Below are 19,609 nucleotides of genomic sequence, written 5' to 3'. Positions count from 1 at the left end.
TTGGAGACGAGGATTTGAGGTTTGGAGTTAGGGCTGAAGATCGTGATTAATGCAAAAGACTGCGCGTACGAATTTAGGTCAGTAGGAGACAGCTGAGCGAAGGGATCTTCTTGGCAGAGGGATGGAACAGAAAAGTGATAGAAACAAGGTCTGCCTGTGATTGCTGTGGAACAAAATGGAAAAATAACCGTTTTCAAGAGTTTTTAAGCCATTTTATACAAGACTGTAGCACTAAGTAGCTAAATGGGCTGGGATTGGAATATAAAAATGCTTTCAACCCCAGCTAAGTACTGGGGGAGGCTGCATTGCTGATCTTCCAGAAGAAGCCGTAGACTTCTGCTGGCTTTATTAGAAACTCAAACCACAGCAAACGAACACCTGAGCCACGGGGAGGCCCGAGGTCTGTCCTGTCTCCAGCAGTGGCTGGTGGAAGTGGTCTTTATCTCGTTAATTTATTTAGCTGCAGTTTGAATTGTTTGCGTGTTCACCTCTTCTGTGCTGTTCTGGGTTCTGTAGGTCCCTGCTATGCCCCTTACCAGAGATCTCTTCCAGACAAAAGGACCCAAATCTAGTTGGACTGTCCTTGCAGGTGATGTTCTGTGTCTCTGACCATCCTCACTTCTCTTCTGCCCCCTCTCCTCGTGGCACTGACGTCTGGTCCTGGTGCACGTCTGGTTTTCCTCTCAAACCTTCTCCAAGTCCTACTCGTTAGTACCTTGAACGAGCCATTAGGTTTCTGAGGGCTCATCCTTTTGTTTCAGTTTGGTGTTTATCACCCTGGAAAAGAAGCCAGAAATCGTGTGTGTTCCACATAACGAGAAGCCATAGATTTTTTTTTTTCTTCTTCTTCTAAAAAGCAGGAGTTTGTGTCTAATCTAAAGGCTTTATCAGAAAAGCTATGAATAAACCTGATGCATTCCAGCACACTGAGTCACTGGGACAATGTAGTATTTAACAAAGAGTCCTGACAGACATTGTGTGGCTTTGTGCTCGAGCTGTCAGCCAGGATATGAGCTGTATCTTTGTATCCTGCAGCAGTTTCGGGAAACTAAATGGCTGCTCGTGTGCGCTGCGTCTTCCAGATGGGGACAAGAAACGCTCTGGATGTTAAAGCTTCTCCTTCTGCTCCGTTGGTTGAGAGGTAAAACGATACCAGAAGAGTGAGTAGATACCAAAAGAGTGAGTAGTTCCTACTTAGATAAACATCAAATGGTGTCAACAAGCAGCTACTGATTTTGCAAGGGAGAGGCATGCCCCTCCATCCCCTGTGCTTTGCACAAGTCTTCTTTATTTTGTCAGTCCTACACTTTAGTAGGACTAACAAGATAAATAGTAGGACTAACAAACTGCTAGATTCTACTTTTCCCTTCCAAAAAGTAGAACTGAAACACAGCAAAATTCAAACGAATGCCTGGGGTTTTAGTCGCAGGTCTGCAGATTGCCACGGCGCGCCTGGGGCCGAGCCAGCTCTGTGGTTTTGTCTCTCTCTGCCCTGACTCACGGCCCTGGCTTTTGTGCTGCCCGAAGGTGAATCACAGCTCCCACAAGCGTGGTTAAAGCCTTGCCCTGTGGTCGGCCTGAGAAACGTGCTCCTCAGTTCAGCCAGGGAAACGTTTGGGTGGTTTTCTCCCTCAGCACGGAGCCAGAGCTCTGCGGACGATGGGAGTGGTGTTGCCCTGCCTTCTCCCAGCCCCACAGCTCTTCCTGCCATCGGGGATTTCTTCTTTCCCCTCTGCTGCCTCCCCCAATGCTCCTCTTCATGTCTACTTTTACTACCAAGGAGCCCAAGCAGTTGTTCAGGCTTGTCTGTGCTCTGCTGGTGGCTTTTTTAAGAGAAGCCCTAGGGATCGGCTTCCCTCACCAGCCCCTTGTTTCATAGGGTTTACACCCACGCCGATTACCATTCGTAACCCTATTCGGGATATCCCGGGGATGAACTGTTGCCCTGAGGTTTTTCCATTCTTTTCTTGCCCTCTTTCTATATACGGCTCTTTCTCGGCCTTCTTTTTACATGTGCTCACACGAAGCTGCACCCAGCCGGCCTGCCAGCCCGCAGGCAACCTACACTAACAATTTCAGCTATAGTTTATCAAGATAGGAAATCGAGAAGTAATTTTAATATGGTTGGGATCAGAACAGCCACGTTGGCTGCTTCTCCTGGTGGTTTTGATGCTCGTTTTGGCTAGGGCAGGGTATAAATGCTCCAGACATCGGTCCCTCTCTGAACGAGGGATCAGCTCCTCCTGGGCAGCACTGGAACAGTTTATTTTTTCTCTTCTGGTGCATGGACTGAATAATATCCTGCTCTGCCCAGGGAAATCCCTTGTTTTGGAGAACCTCCATGGAGGGGAAGCTTCATCTGACTTGGAGCAAGGTTTGGGGACCTCGCTGGGATGCAGCGATGCTCGGAAGGCGCTGTGCTCTCCCTGGGGAGCTCCAAGAAGCCAACCAGCACCCAGGGGGCTTTTTCTTTTAATGCAGCCATTGAAATCTGGACTGGAGGCTGCGTGGGACAATGCTGTAATGGCAGAGCTGTAACAGGCAGCCTTTGTGACCCAGTACAAAGCCAGCAGTATTTGCTGAGTGCTCCCGCTTGCTGAGCCTGTGGTATCAGCCCGGGTTCTGTTCCCCTCCCTTCCCCTCCAAGAATTGGATCATACTTAGGTAGAACAAGTCACTGTTTGTGCGTTTGCTTCCTTTCTGCTCCCAGTTCTCGTTGAATCCCATGGTGTGGGTCAGAGGAAGAGAGCTCAAGCGAGGCTGAAATCAGCACGTTGCGTACGAGGTCCTCCATAACGCGGTGGTGCAGGTCTGCTGCCCTCCATCCGTCTTGTCCACGGGGTGGTAGCTTTTTTTTCAGCATTGAATCTCAAGGTTCAACCCTCTTGGGCTGTGGCTCCACCGTTCCCCTGCTGCTTTCTCCAGGTTGTTTCCTGGGTTCATTCCTGAACCATTCCTGGGAAGATCGGCTTCGTGTTATTTGCAGGATGAGTTAGAAGAGCTGGATTAAGTGAACCTGTGCGATGCCATAGGACCTTCCCTGCAAACTAAAGGCTACCTTGGCTCTAGCCTGCACCCTGGCCAGGTAAATAATTCCAAATTACATCCAGATTTGCCAAAAGGATGTTGTGTATGGATAAGTTAGCTTGGAAGCTGACCGCCTGTGCTTATTAAAGGATGGCGTTGGAAGAACGAGCTTAGCAACATACGGATCAGCCAGCTTTCTGTTTAATACCCTCTGGCTTTTCCTGTTTTCTCCCGAGTGCAATTTCATTCATTTACCCAAACAGGGGTAGCGGGAGCTCGTTGTGGTGGAAATCATTTCTCTGTATCGACCTTGGCACCTGGGACCAGAACAGTGTCGCAGGCTCTTAACGAGAAGACCCCAGGGGCCCGAGCCTGAGGACAGCTTATAACTTGCTGGTGATAGGAAAATGTTCCAGTGATTATTTACCATAATAAAGCTGTTTGAGAGCGGTTAAAAAAGTGTTAAAGGGACTCTCCGGGAGGTTTGCATTACTATAGTAACGATTAGGGAGCAGGGAACAAGTTAAGTAATGTTTGCCAGTCGCGCTAATTTGCTTCTGCGAGTAAAATCTGCAGACAGCTGGAGGTAAACACTCTCTAGATAGCCTCGGACTCGCTAAAAGATTGAGCAGTGAAATTTCAGTTTGGAAATTTACCTCATCTCGTGTTGTCAGACGAAGCTTTTCCTCCACTGGAGGTTTAGAGAAATTTTTTGTCCCCCTGGGGAGAAAATCATGGGAAGCAGGAGTGAAATCCTCCTTGTTTTCGTGTGAGCCAGGAAGTTTCCGGTGCGATAGGGTCACGGAAGGTCCCGATATGAAAAGGATTTACTTTGTGGGGTTGTTCTGTCATCACTCAGCAGGGATTGGGAAGAAAATACAACCCAATGTTTGTGTTTGAGGTTGTGAAGTCCTCTCCAAGAGGCAGAGCTCTTACTTCAGCAGCAACTGCTCTGACAAGGAGAGGATGCTCGCGACTCCATCGTGCCAGTACTGATGGAACAGCTGCTGGTTAAACAACTTGTTTCTCCCTCCTTCATTCCTTCCTCCTCCTGCTGCAAATCAAAGGAAGAAGAGTGGGAATCGATGTTATCTTCTGAAAATAATAGCGAGGTTTTTGCATTTTTCCCTTCTGAAAGCGTTCTTGACACGTGCCTCCTGTACTCGGTAAGGCTCAGACCCGCTGCTGGTGATGCTGATGACTGCAAAACACTCGTTTCTTGCAGCCCCTTCTGCTGACACCCCACGAGCTAAAATCCAAGGCCAGCCTTTTTGCGGGAAGTACAAGCCTGGAGGTTACGGGCATCTCGCTGCGAGGATGATGCTTGAAGTTTTAGAAGAGGAGATGTTGGTGCAGAGACACCTCGCTGTGGGAGGTACTGGGTAGAAGAGGTTTCCCTTCAGCTCCTACAAGCAGGCTTCAGCCTGGACCTGTTTTAGAGAGGGGAACCTACCTGAAAACTTGAATCTTTTAGGATAATCTCCGAAGAGCCAGGTTATTGTCGTGCCTGCTGGTATTTCCACTTCTAAAAGCAGGGGCAGGCTGTGGGAGGCTGGTGCGAAGTCAGCTGGATCTGGAACGAGCTCGGGGGCGTTGCACGGTGCCTCAACCCTCCCTACAAGCATCTGGGGTGGCTGCAGCTCGGGGTGGTTCGGGTCTTAGAGGTGTAGTTCAGGTCTTAGAAGTCACAGGAACTGCCAAAGATGAACTCACTGCTGCACTGAAGCTGCCCCGAAGGCAAGGAGGAGGCACTGCTCCCCATCCCCTCCCGCCCCGTGTATGGGGCTGCTGGGATGCTCTCCCTCCTCCTGCCCATCCAGATGCCGTCTTCCCCCGTGGACAAGGTTCAACGTCCTTTTAATTCTGCCTTCCTTTTAATTCTGCCTCGAGAGCTCACTGTGAGGCCTCGCGGAGCTGCCGCCTTTGAGGAGGAAAAGAAACCTCCGGTTCAGGTCCCCCGGGAGCTCATTTACGCTGATGCTCCAGGGTTTGCCAGTCAAGTGTGTCTTTGTTTCTCGACGCTTTTGCCTCGGCCATGTCAGGGTGTGATGGTTTGTCAGCTCTGCTGCTGGCTCTAAGCACAGCTCCGAGTCCTTTGCAGGATGGGAGCTGCCAAAATATTTGGCCTGAAAGCGAACGTTTCAGCCTTTCCGGTCGGAGCTGGGGTTTGTTGATCTTTCTCAGCAGTTCTGGAATCTTTCAACCCTTAACCTTTAGGCTAAAAGCTTTTTATTCTTCTTATTAGTTTATTTTATCAGTGATGCTAGCAGGAGTTTATAAAGTGTGTGGGAACGGCGACCAACTTCACCCTTGCCATCCCTGATAGATGCCACTAGGGTATTGTTGTCTGATGTTGGACTTGATTTCAATACAGGAAGAAATTCCTGAATATTTAAAGAAGGGTGTTGCAACTACGTTATTTTTCAAGCCATAATTAGGCAGAAAATTAAAAAAAGGGGCAGAAGTTGGCTACTATCTATTGAATACTGAGTTTTGCATAATAGCCAGAATTGGAGGGTTTCTGTGTCTGCCTTCATGCGCTCCAGAAACTTCATAAAATGGAGCAAAACCCAAATGGGAAAAGCTTTGGAAAGGTCTGTTGGGAATCTCAGAACAGCAGGGGGTAGAGAGAAATACCAACAGCCACATCTTCTGCCCTCGCAGCCCAGGAGTTGTGTTCAGAGGGGTTTTCCCCCTTGCAGAAGAGGTGGAAACTCATGGAAGGAGGCAGGGAAGCTGCTGGCGTCGTGGCATCTCCTGCACGAAGGGAGAGCCGTGTTTTTTTTTTCCTCCTGGTCGTTTTATTCAGAGTGAGCATTCCCATTAGATCGTATGCATGTGAAAAGGACTTGGCTGCTGTCTGAGGTGGATAATAAGTGGATAAACCGAGAGCAGCAGCATTTATAGCCTGTGAAGTGACTCTTCAGAGCTTTAAGGAGCGGTGACCCAAGCGCGGGGAAGTCATGGGTAGGTTTTTCTTTCCCCTTTCCTCCCGGACCTGTGATCATTCCCTCCCTGGACAACCTGTCCCTCACCATCCTTAATTTTGTCTCAGCTTTTGTCTGCGCTCAAAAACGGAACTGCTGCAACAATAATTGGTGGCTGCTCCTCTAGGGGTGGTGATAGGAAAGCGGGTGTAAGAACCCGTTAGAAACGGGGTAAGTGGTGCGTGGGGCAAGCCCTAAAAAGCAGTGCTGCTGCACATCGTAAAGTCAAGCCACCTCTCCTGGAAATAGCTGCGTTTGCTTGCAGCCACCTTGCTTCATAAAAAAGAAAAAAAAGAAGTGCAGAGGGTTGTGGGCAGATCGCTTACGCAGCATATGCTCCGTGATGTTCTCTGTGCCAGGGCCAACTTGGAGAGGAAGAAAAAAAAAGTTGTGCTGTTTTTTTTGCTGGATGTTGTTGGATCCTTCGCGGAGCTCACTGGCAGCAAAGCCTTCCCTCCCCAGGGATCTCTCCAGAGGCATTAGGCTCGGTGAAGGATGATCTGGAAGGATCTGCCTGTAAGAAGCTGCTGCTTCTCCTAAATGTGAAACGTTTCCTGGGCACAGGAGCTGTGAAAGGGGCCCCGGCAGCCACCCCTGAGCAGCTGCAGAGTGGTAACAGGAGTGCTTGGGATGCTGAAGGGCAGGCAGGAAGGTTAGGAAATATTACTGAAGCATTTACTGCCTGTGAACGTGTAATGCAGGCACCATAGAGGGGAAAAAATCCTTTAATTCAAAGGGCGGTGTCAATCCCCCAAAGGAAAACGGTGTTGTGAGGCCGTACAAAATAGCAGCTGGGAGTTAGGAGAAGGCTGCCAGCCTACTTCTGAAGTTTGGGTGGGAAAAGGGGGTGAGTTAAACAGCTGGTGGGCTCCTTCTGGAACAGTTTGATGCTTTTGACAGAGGGCTTTGAGCTGTTGTACCTGGTCCTGAGCTGTCCCGTGCTTTTTTAATGCTGTATTTCGAGGGAGAAACCTTTCCTGAGTGTAACCTTGGGCAAGGTTTTAAAAGAAAACAAACAAGTGAAATGGGAAGCGATAAAGAGCTGGCAGTCACGCAACTATGGATTTGTGTGGGAAGGCCAAAAATGTGCTCTGCCTCTTATCGGAAGGGGTGAAATAACGTGGCCTGGCCCCTGCCCGCAGCGGGGAACCCACCCCTTCAACCTTCATCCTCCTGCAGCCTGCGGTGCTGGGACTCAGCACAGGTAAGAAGAGTTCTCCTCGGTGCTGTGTCCTCCGAGGGCAGTGCAAGTCCAAAACCAGACCAAAAGCCACCAGAGTTTGTCAGGAGGAGCCCAGAACAGCAGCCAGGTAGGGTCAGTGCGGTGCATTAAAACAGCACTTCTCATCTGGAACTGCCTGGATTCGGAGGTGTCATCGAGATGAAGTGTGCTGCAAATGCATTTGTTTCTGCAGGAAATGATCTGAGTGTAATGGTCACACTTAAAAATGTTTCTGTATCTGCCTGGCCCTGTGCATCCTTAATTTAATTAGAAGCCAAGGGCAGAGGTGAAATTTCGAGCCAAAAAATGTGGACTTTATCGCTAAATGCAGTCGAGATGTGTTATTTTAACCCCTCTGTTGCCTCCATCGTGGTTGAGCAGGTTGGAGAAGCAGCTGAGAGCAGCAAAGGAAGCGACTGGCTGCGTGGGAAGAGCCTGGGCTGGAGCTGGCACACGAGGCAGGGAGAAGAGAGAGCTCCTGGGAGACCCCACAAGGGCAGGGGGTCAGCGAAGGGGTAACTAAATGCAGTGGCAAACATCTTGCTGCCTACACCCCAAAACTTTGCTGGTGTCTCCTGGCAGTGCCAGCTTACATCAGCACACAAACACGGGGATTGCACAACGAGGTAGCTGCTTCCTTGGCTGAGTTTCAGGTTTATTTAGGTCTTACTTGCCTCAGCCTTGGATCAGCAGAGAGAAATTCGCAGTGCCCCACACTGCTGGCCACTAAGGTGACTTCAGTGGTGGCCCTGGTGTGCTGCAGCTTGGTTTTGCAAACCATGCCCCGTGCAAGCTTCCAGGAAAGGCCACGGAGGCAGAAGATTAGTGTAGGGAAAGCTTTCCAGCTCCTGGTCTGTGTGCTGCTTGCAGCCCTGGCTGGCCCAGGTGGCTGGTGAAGGGGTTGGGGAGCAGCTGGAGTCGTGATGGGCAGCTTGAAAATGTCCTCACCTCTTATGCTGTAGGAAAAAATGGCTGCAATAACATTGAATTTGGGTAAAAGTCTGGGCTGTGAGACTAGATGGTTTGAATGGTAGTTTGTATCCCATAACCCCTATTTCTTGGCAAGTATTTTAGGCCAAAAAATGCTTTAGCTCTGTACTCAGGATATAGGAAACTGGTGGACCTCTGATTGCTCCTGAGTTGGCATGTCCAGGGGAGCTGAGACGTTGGCTGCATGTGGTTTTGCTTGTTTTTTTTCCACCTGGTTTTGCTGTACCAAGTGCAGGAGCTGTGTTTGTCCAGCTTCAAGGTGGGGAAGGACAAACCTCCTTCTCTTCCAAGGTCCTCCTTCCACGTTCAGCAGTAGGGCAGAAGGGGATCTTCATCAAAATCCATGTTAGAGAAGAAATTAAAACAAGAACAAGGTTTTAAACTATCTATTTTACACCGTGTTCACATCCAAGCTTCTCCTGGGCTGTGCATCTGTCGGAATGACGTTTTTCAGAAGTTGTAGATTTTTCTGCCTTTTGCTGTCTTAAATCTTTGGCTGTGCTCCACTTACTCTTAGGTTCCCTTTCCAATTACACCATTAGATGTATTTCCATATGAAATCCATACATAATCAGCTGCCTTAAGGGCATCTTTAAACGGGAGAAAACTCCAAATCTGCTTATTCTCATGGTAAGATCTCAGGCATTGTGGGTTTTGGCCTTTTTGGTCACACTTGTGTGTTTATACATATTCTTCCTGCCCTTCCAGATGTTCTCAGCTACCCTTTACAGATCCAACACGCTGACCCTACACAAAATTTTCCATGTAATTTTGGCAAATAATTGACTGCTTTTTTTTGGGGGGGATGAGATCTTTCCTGCAGTAGAAAGCAGCAGTAAATCTGCCCCACCGGTGCCTCATATTCCTCGCACCTCTTCTGCTTTTTTGGTAAATATTTCACTGCCCCTTTTATTTCCACCGGTTCTCCCTGCTGTAAGGCAGCAGGTTGGAATACATTCACACTAATAGTATTTCATTTTATCACGTTGGAGAGTGCTGCACTTGTATCCGTATATAGAACAGGAAGCTTGTTGGGAACGGCAGCAGTAGTTGCTGATGGCTGGGCATAAAGCTATTCCGAAACACTTCTGTGTGCTGATATAATGTCTAATTAGAGGGAGGATGGATGAAACCTGGTTGTTACTGGATTCGCAGGCGCTTGCCTCGGGCTCGGTGAGGAGGAACTGAGCCAAAGCTGAGGACTCCAGTCCCTAATTGGAGCATCGCGTGGGGGAGATGCTGGAAATATTTCTCCTCTTACAGCAGAAGAGAGCTGGTGTTACAGCAGGCAGATCGCTGGGGGTAACGAGGATGGGTTTTTCCCTGCCTGCAGTGGAGCTCTTGAAGTGGCAGCTTGTTAGCTGAACGTGGGTGAGTGGCCCAGGAGCACGGGACGTTGCGCAGGTTTGTGACTTTACAGGGCAGGCATCTATAAAGTGGTGCTGAAAAGCAGCAGTCCCACAAGGAACAACTGAAATGGGGAAGATATTTCACAGCCTGAAGCTCAGTCAGTCTCAGAATGACCTGTGATGAAGAAGAAAACCAGAGGAAGAGCAGAAGATGTTTTTTTTTAGTTCATTTTTTTGCTACTTATAAAGGGACGGCGGTGTTTTAAAGCGTTTTGCAGTGCTCGTATTCACTTCTGCTGTTGATTTTCATAGCCAGAGCTGGCTTGCTTTTCCTCTAGAGTCGAGATTTCTGTCGTGGCAGTAGGCAGAGGGAAAGAAAACGTAGCTGCTCTGTCCTGGCCGTGCACTGGGGACAACTCCTGGGCTGGAAAGGTTAATTTGTGCTTTAATGCCATGTGTATCTGTGGGGCACTTCATAAGTAGAAAGAGTAGATACCTTATGCTGAAAGTGCCAGAGACAGTCATTCCTCTGTGCAAAACAAGGATAAATACTTCTTGATCCGCCAAAGGGGGCTGTGTGGGTTTAATTAACGTTTGCAAAGTGCTTGCGGATAGCATCTTTCATCTGAGAATCTAAAGGCGAAATATATTCTAGGCATTCTCGCTCAGCTTTGCAATTATTCCTCCAGCTGTCGTGAGCTGTGCCAACAAAAACTACTCTCCTGTCATCAAGGGATTGTTGATGCCCTGTGACTTGTTTTGATTTTGATATTCTCTTCCCCCTACTCCTTTTCCACACTTGCTATGCAAAATATAGCACGCTCTCCAAATCTGGAGGGGAGAATAAAACCTATTATTTTCTATCACGAACTATTTGTATCCCATGTTACATACCCTTGGTAGGGGATCATTTTTTTTTCTTTTATTATTATTTTTATATTGTCATAATTTATCAAATCGCAGCATGCCTCTGTGGATTGGCTGGGTGTTGCCTTTTGGCCTAGGTTGGGCAGCATGCCGGTCACAAAACAGGGAAATGAGTGAAAACACGGCCTGACGTTTTTTATTTTGAGGTGGGTGTGAAATACTAGATGAATTCCTCCATTCCTTGGACTCGAGTTCCTGTGAGTTCATACTGGCAACATTTGGGTAGCTAAGACCTAAAGCTTTCTTCTTCCAAATGCTGATTTTATTGCTAGAAGTACTTTGAGAAGGTCTCTACAAATCCATACTACTCGAATTTAGTTTTAAAGGCAGGCTTGGGTATACACCTTGTTTCCAAGAGAACAATAATAAGAATTTTTAGATTCAAAAGTTACAGGTTCAGCCCAGGTTCTGCTACAGCCTTTCGACAAGATCCTAAGCACATGTGTGTAAAATGGGAAGAGTATTTCCATTTCAAAATAAGTTCACTGTTGTTGATACTTGCTGAGGGACTGGGTCCTTGCGTGCTGCATCTGTTTGCCTTCATCCATCCTGATGTGCCCTTGTAGGTGGTGTTTGGCACCACACAATTTAGGTGAGTTTGCAGGCAGGCTGAGCACAGACTGCCTATGAGGGAAGTATAGATATAAGAAACCGGGTTTTAGGAAAACTAGGTGCTCCAGGACACCCCCCCCCAAGTCTACCACTTAAGAAAGTTTGACTATTGCTTCTACTCTTCTGAGGCTTCATTAATCTTGACCTTAAAAGCATGTGAGACTTTCTTGATTTATTTATTTAACTTGAAGAAAGTGGAAGGTATCATTTGAAGTCATTGAATGTTGAAGTTCCTAATTATGTGTGGGAATTAAGGCTACAAAAACACTTCAAGAGCAGCTATGTACGGCCACTTTCATCAGCCCCTGTGTTGAAGCTCGGTCTGTTTGTTTTAGCACTTAAACCCTTCCTCCTGTTTGCTCTTCAAAGTAATGCTGTGGGACAGCAGGCTGGAGCCTGTCCCACCGCGTACATCTCTGTTGGACAGTGAGCTAGCTCTTAGTGACAAATTCTTGTCTTATTGGCAAGGGTTTAAGAGCCAGAGAAATGAAATGCAGTGTGATAACTTGCTTTTTCCCTCTTCAGATCCCAAACCAGAGTACATGGCAGGATGTGATGTGCTTATTCTCTGCTGCCTGATGCTTCTGGCTCGAGGGACGTGATGCTCTGTATTGAATCGAGCATCCCTGGCTCCCACAAAAGGGCGGGGGAGATGTGTGACTTCATGGAGATTCGTGTCCCTGTTTGCCTGTGTGAACTTCGTTATGGGAGCAGGCTTGTGTGACTCCCACATAACATGTAGAAAATTTTCTTCTCCCTAGAAGAGAGTTCTGAATTCTGCCAAGCGTGTAGTTGTTTTTTCAAGCAATAAATCCCAGCATGTTGCCTGCACTTCACTCCTAACCAAAATCCGTGGTATTTGTCGGGTAGGGACAGCAACAGGCGCTGCCGGCCTGTGCGTGATGCCTTCAGGGGGAATGGAAGAGCTCTGAGTCAACAGTGACTTAACCAACAAGTCAGAAAACAAGAGATGAGCTCATCTGAGCATCCTAATAGTCATTTGTTCTTTATGCAACCGTGGAGGTTTGAGCTTAGGGCGCAGTGTTTCCAGCTGCCCTCAGGCTGCCTGTGATGTGCTGGGAGGGGTATTCCCAGAGCAGGCCTCAGCCGGAGGAGGCTTTCTCGTTATTTCTTGTGCTAAAGAGCTCGTGACGCTCGTTTGAGAAATGTCAGGCACGATGCTTATTTGAGAAATGTCAGGGAGAGTGTTGCCTGGTATTTGGAAACAAATTTTGCTTCAGTGTCCCTTTATATCTGGTGTTATTGCCTCCTGCCAACCCCCTTTCCCAACTGAGGAGGCCGTGCAGGGCACGCAGCTCTTGTGGCAATGGTCCTTCAGGACCTTGGGTGGGGGAATAAAGGGTGGGTGGCTTCCAGCAGGGCCTTAGAAGAGGAAATGAAGCAAAATAGAGAAATTTCACACACAAACTTTGTTTCGTGTTGAGATGAGTAATGAGGGAGGTCGTTGGCCCGATGCCTGCTCCCCTGTGCACCATCCTGGGCTTCTCTCACTGAAAAATGGGACTCCTGCTCCTGCTCTTCGGGGTCTTTTTGATCTTCCAGGAGAGCTTCATCCGAAGAGAGCTCAAAGTTACGCCTCTGAAATTGCAGTTCTGTCATTCCAAGCACAGCCTTGTGTACCATTGACAGATAATTCCTCTCTCTTGAAATACGGGGAGCCATCGTACGTGTTGCGCTCTCCCAGCTGCATATTAGCTACTTTTAGCTCTGGGGCTCTTCTGTGTCTGGATCAGAAGAGATCAACAAGTTTGTCATGATTTGTTTCCTTCTGTACGTCATGAATACGGCACTTCAGAGGATTTTTTTTCCCCATCTCTATCTTGTTTACTTGAACTTCTTGTAGGCCTTTCCTTTGGGCCTGGATTTAGTTGTTGAATTGTGCCTCGGGAACTTGAGCTGGTATTCAGTCATCCCTTGCTTTAAAAGCTGGCTGGAAGTCCATTCCTCCTGCTTGACCTCTGCTGTCTGCCTGCCCCAGTGGCCTTTTTATTCTCCTAGAATCTGCTTTTCTGAAGCTGGCTGAGTTATTCCCCCTCACCGCCGTGTTGTGTTTTCCCTCAACTGGTGTGCTTAATTCAATTCATATCCTCCAAGCAGTCTTTTTTGCTTAACAGAGTTGATGCAGTGAAATGAACTTGGAAGATGAATTTGTTATTCCCTAATATTTTCCAATTCCCTAGCCTCCCATTTTTTTGAGCAGAAACCTCCCGTTGAGCTCTTTTGTAAGAGCTTTGTGTCTCAACTTCTTCTCTTAACGGCTGGCTGCTGGGCTACGGCGCTCAACGCGCAAGTATAATAGCCCTGAGCATCGTGTAATGCTTTCCATTTGCAAGATCTCGAAGCCCCAGACAGCTATATGTTCACAGCTCTGCAGAAATACAGCCATCGGGGAGTCAGAGGGATGATTATCAACCGCAAGGAGGTCTTGAAGAAGCCCTTCCAGAGGAGGGCCTCAAAAAGGCTTAGAGGACTGCAGCACCTCTCCTAGGAAAAAAAGGCTGAGGGCTGGGGTTGTTTAGGCTTACAGGGGGTAATGGCAAGCTAAAAGAGTAGATTTGGGTTAGATATTAGGAAGAAACTCTTCAAATATTAGGAAGAAACTCTTCACAATGAGGGTGGCAAGGCCTGAGGAGCTGTGGGTGCCCCAAACCCCAGCAGGGCCCAAGGCCAGGCTGGATGGGGCTGGGGGCAGCCTGGGCCCAAACAGGTCACCTACTGGGGGCTGTTTGGGACCACGTGGGCTTTAAGGTGTCATAGAATCATTAAGGTTGGAAAAGACCTTCAAGATCACCTGGTCCAACCATCCCCTACGACCAATGTCACCCACTAAACCATGTCCCCAAGCACCATGTCCAACCTTTCCTTGAACACCCCCAGGGACGGCGATGCTGAGCCTTTGGTTTGGGATCAGAAAGCAGGGCTGAGGGTGCCATAGGATGTTTGGAAGAATTGCCTTGAGGCTCACAGTCCATCTGCATATTCAAGCGCACTAATTTGAATTCAACTTGGCTGGTTCAATCGCTTGAAGTTTATGAAGTTCGGTTGTTACTCACAATGAAATTTGCCTGGAGGATTGCCTTAATTTACTTCCAGAGTAAAATTAAGCCAATTTGAAAGAGGTCGCTTCTGTAAATAAAAGGGTAGTATGGTTGAGCTAATTGTTTTTCTTATGAATACCCCTTTTAGAATAGCTTTCCCCCAATGACCCCGTAGTGAGGTGAGCACTGGATTAGCACCCAGGGTTTCTTGCTCTTGTCACAAGGTGTTGGCTTGCTTTTATTTATGCCCCATTTATTTGCCTTTGATGTGGGCGTACTGGCTGTTCCGTCTCACCACATTTGTGTGTATTTTTGGGGTGCACAGCAACCCTACCACATTATCAGGAGAAATCTGCCTTTCCTGTCCCTCTACACAGTAAGATAACTTCAGTCTAGCAGAGCTGGATTAAATTTAAAATAACTTTAAACCAAGTAATATATATATATATTATTTTTTTCTCCAGAGCAGTAAAGCAATAAATTAGAAAAGCTGCTTTTATGCTTTTAGAAAATTGCCATTTTTGTTTATCCTTTTTCTGAATCTTTGATGAGGAAGTTAATGTTTCTGTGAAATGTAAAGGCTTTAAAGATGCTCCAAAAATGGTCAAAAACAAAGGAAAACTTGAGTAGCTCACGAATCTGTTTTCTCATGGATTTTTTTTTTCTTTGTCGATGTACTAAAGTCTGAATAATCTTGCTAGAACTTGCTTCTCAGATTTCAGGGCAAGCCTGCTTTGAACCTCTCGAATCCATGCACATAATTCACCCTTCCTGGCAAAAGCTCTGATCCTGGTTTTCCTTGTAAAATCAATAAATGGAGATAAAGAAGAAAAGCGAGCGTTAAGATCTTTGAGCGGAGGGCAGAGATGCTCCTTTTGCAGGCACTTGGAAGCAACGAAATTTGAGTAATTTTCCTCCTCTCAAGCTGCTGCTCTTTTTGTGTGTATTCACGTTTAAAGTCGTGCTCATCCTCCCATTTCTGCTAGGAGGGGAACACTTGGGCTCCAGCTGCACTTCAGCAGATGGCTGTTAGGTAAGTGTGTGAGCAGGAGCGAGAGACCCACAGTTTCTCTCAGGCATCGCAGACTAAATACAATTTCTCTGTAAAAGCACCTGGATGTGCTCTCAAGGTTAGACCCTGTAATATTGCAACCTGAAGTCATCCTTTCTACTGAAACACGTTACAGAGCTTAAACAAATTATGTAGTTTCTTTCTGAAGGGCTGTTTGGTAAGCTGAGGTTTTATGTGCCTGTAATTCATTTGGGGAGCTTCAATTCTTGATGCAAATCAACGTCTCAGCATTGGTTTGAGCCCATGAGTAAATACACGAAGCCTGTGTGAGTTGCACAGCCCTTGTATGCGGTTATCAGCGGTCACAGGCATCATGGTAATGCTCCTCTGTTGGGATACTGCTCCCCTCCCTAATGAATTCCTTATTTAATTATCAGGTAAAGGATAGATGGGCTCATTTGATGGGGTTTAATTAGCCTGGCAATTCAGTTTGTTAACCCGCTTTTTAAATTTTCAAGGTTTCTATTCTTTCAGTCCATTTTTTTTTCTTTAAGCCAGGAATTTTTTCTCCCCATAGGTCAAGTGTTTTCCCCAGGCAAGAGGACAGGGATTATCAGTCAGAAGCTGAAAGCCCTCGGGGCCAGGAGTGCTTGCTCCCCTCGAGCCGAGGTGTCCCAGTGGCCGTGCTGGAATACGCAGCGTAGAGAAGCCTTCAAATGTCTCCTGAACTGCTCAGAGAGCAGATTTTTCTCAAATCTTTCATTGCATAAAGTGAGTTTTAGTCACTGACGGTGGCCTGTTGGCAGGGACCTTGGCAGTGAATGCTTTCTTTTCTTCGTGATGGGTTCAAACAGAGCGTGTGGGTCGCTGCATGGCTGGTGCTAAGTCCTAATCCCGCAGAGAGCAGGTCCTGCCCAGCAGAGAGGATGTGAAGCAGCTCCGTGTGCTCTCTTACAGGGAGTTCATGCAGTTCTTTCCAGTATTAAGTGAGCAGACACTCAAAACGTTGATGTATTTGGAAGATTTACCCCCATGGAAGTAGGTCTCCTCCCCATCCAGCCCCAAGCACTTCCCCTGGTCGGTGCAGTGCTGTTGAGGGCTGCCACCCTTCTCCTTGCTGGTCCCTTATCAGGGGACAGGAGGGAGCTCTGGTCCCTAGATCCTACACCTCCATCAGTTTTGCAGTTTTAAGATGCTGTTGCTTTAAAAAATGCTTTAACATGTTGTGCATCTCTTGGGGAAGATGGGGAAAGCCTTTTCCCTTTGCCTTTTTAGTGCACTCAGATTTTCCTGGAACTTCCCCCATCATCATTTCTTACGGTGCTAAATCTGGACTCGTGGGGCATTCTGAAATGGGAGATTATCACAAACAGTGGTGCAACTTCAGCACGTTGAGACAGAGCCTTCTGGTGAGTGGGGCAAGGATTTTTGGCAACCTCAGCACCTCCAGCTCAACACTGGCTGGTGCCAGGACCCATTCCCCGGCCTGATGAGCCCTCCTGACACCATCTGCACACCATCACACTGTTCAACAGCCTCCACATGAGCACAGCCCTGTCCCAGTTGCTTTTGGGAGAGGTCCCCAGCCTGTTCCATTTCCTGACCCTTACCTTGGGGCTGTCTGGATCAACTCAGGCATGATTTAACTTACTACTGTAGGCCCAGGCACTGCATTTAGTCCTTGTTCCTATTATTTATCCACTTGTGCATCTTTATTCTTGTCATCTCTCTGTGTAGGGGCTGAACTCTTCCAGTTGAGGTGCTTTTCCAGGATGGGACTGTGTTCTTGGGGCCATCTCTGTTCATCCTGCAGTGCTGCCCAGCAGCATCGTCCTTCAGCTTGCTGGTAGTAGCTGGTCTTCCCATGGCAGGATTTGCCTCTGTTCTAGTTTTTTCAGTCCTTTCTGCCACCTTAAAACTCTGATTTTTGTGTTAGTGCCTGTCACAAGACAGGTTCTTTGTCTGCGTGTCTGCACCCTCAAATATTGATGTCAGTCTGCAAATATCGATGTCATCCTGGCAAATCCCCGTTCCCCGCTAATGTGTTCGGTGCTTAATGTGGAACAAAAACCTGGGGAATCCAAGCAAAGTGTGTCACCAGAAAGTGTTATCTACAAGTTCTGGACACGAGGCAGCCCTGGCATGGGTGTGCAGTGCCGATAGAAACCCGTGTCTGTGCACCACCAAAGGGACGGGGCTGCCTCAGCACGCTGCTGGGGTGCTGGGAGCACTGGAGCCAAAAGAAAAGAGGCAGATGGGGTGTGTAATTCTCAAATGTAATCCATTAAATTGCTTCAAAAATGAAATCCCTCCTGTTTTAAGATTTTGAAGGAGAGGGACCGAGGCTGCTTGCTTGTTGTGAACAAAGGAGAAGTTGAAAAGCACCAGGTTGCCTTAGATGATACTTCGTTAACTGGGAGTCTTCATAGGATGTCTAGGACTTAAATACTTGACAAAAAAATGTTGGTGGTGTGGGGGGCTTGTTTTTTTGTTGATTGTTTGTTTTGAGAAACACAAGCTGAGTAAAGAAACCTGTTTGAAGCATGTAAAACGTCTTGTGTCAGCAGAACCAGGTGCAGCTGAGGGTAATAGCCAAAACGTGCTGAAAGCAGATATCTTTATTCCCGTGTACTGTCAGCAGGGATTTCCCATTCACGTCTGATAATTCAGTTCCCAGTTGCAACAAAATTTTACCTCCTTATTAATCCAGATCCCTAAGGTAACGCCGTACTTCCAGCCTCCGTGTGCACCTTTCCTGGATGGGATTTCTTTCAAAAATACAGGACCCTGCAGCCTGATGAAAGCAAGTCACATTTTTCTCCCCTGTAGTGCTTCTCCATCATTTTGGCAGGCCGGAGAGTTCGTCCTCCCAGAAGCTGGATAAAATCAAAAGGATATCTGAGGCTTGGGGCTCGTGGTTCTCCTTCGCAGCAGCTGGGCACTTATCAGAGATGCGCACGGCAGAAGGGATGGCTCAGATAGCAAAGTGAAAAGCGAGCAGCTTTTATCTGCGTGCCCAGGGCGTGTTGATTGCTTGAGGTACTGCAAGCTCCGAAGTTGTTATGTGAAATTACCAGGAAATTACCATTATTTAGGTCAGCCAGATAGCTCTGAGTCGCCTTTCATGTAGGCGCAGCTCTCTTACACCCATACTTCAAAAAAAATAAAAAAAAAATCAGGGCTGAAGGAGCAAGCTGCTGGGTGTCCATGCAGGCAGCACTTCTGGTACCCTGTGGAGTCAACATAAATGCGAGTGGGAATGAAGTACCCGGGTATAATATTAGGTGAGTTTTATGCACAGGTGGTCAGGCTGTTCTGTTTAGCAGACCCTGTTGCTCATCCGTGGAGATGCTGGAGAAGAACAACAACAAAAGGCAATGGTTTGCAAAGATGTCAAAGCACGAGGCTTAAGTCTGCTCACCAGGAATCCGTTTCTGCGTCTGGATGAAGCCTGGAGCCAGGTTTGTGGTCCCCAGGTGAAGACTTCGTTTGAGCCGACATTAATCTCGCCCTGCCATCCGTAACGTGATCGCCTCTCCCAAAATTTCTGCATTATGTAAAACTTCCTAGCTTGGTTTTTTCGATGGGAAGGCTTTGGACAAGCCCGCGCTGTACAAAATGCGTGGTACAAAATTAAAGGAGCCCCAGATCTGCCCCATGCAGTATGAAGTGGAGGGGTTGTAGTTGAAGACAGCTCTGTTTGATGTTACTGGCATGCAGCTGCTTGTCACCAGACGTCTTCGAGGCACATCGGAGCAGCTAAATGCCAACCAGAATGCAAGTCTGAGATCTTGGGACTGGGAGGAGCGGGGGTCTTGTCAACTGGTGTGTGTTAATTCGTACGTGTGCTCTCTCCAGCGCTCCCGTTCCCTAATTACAGCCCTGCTGCTGGTGCTGGGATGAATCAGAGCAGCTCACCGCGGGACAAGATGTAGAAGAATCCAGGATGGAGAGCCTGGATGAAGCTCTCAGGGCTCTGATCGTGCCTCTCCACCTTGCTGTGATCCCTGGGAGCTTCTGGTCTGGAAGCAGATCCACCAAGGGACAGGCTGCTGCGCGGGAAGCCTGAGCAAATGGCTCATTTGCATGGCTCCTTCGTGTGTTTTTTGCAGAGCCTGCTTCATGCTGCAGAGCGCCAGGCTTCGCTTCTGACGAGCAGGTGTTTGGCAAGCGGAGACATCGCACCACGGCCGGGCTACAGGAGGAGGAATCTGTTACCGGCGTCTCGATTCAGAGTCCTGGCTGCCGATCGGGAAACTTCGGCTTGAAAAGTTTTCTGAAGTTCTTTGCTTGGAAATAAAAAAAAAAAAAAAAAAAAAAAAAAAGGTCGTTCTGCTGGGCTTCCAGCCCCGTGCTTAAAAACGGGGCTGTGCAGTAGGATCTGGGCCTAGGGAGAATTCGTTGATGTTCCCAACAAGGGAACC

Source organism: Aythya fuligula, chromosome 3, assembly GCF_009819795.1.
Source record: "Aythya fuligula isolate bAytFul2 chromosome 3, bAytFul2.pri, whole genome shotgun sequence".
NCBI lineage: Eukaryota > Metazoa > Chordata > Aves > Anseriformes > Anatidae > Aythya > Aythya fuligula.
This window is presented reverse-complemented; position numbering follows the sequence as displayed.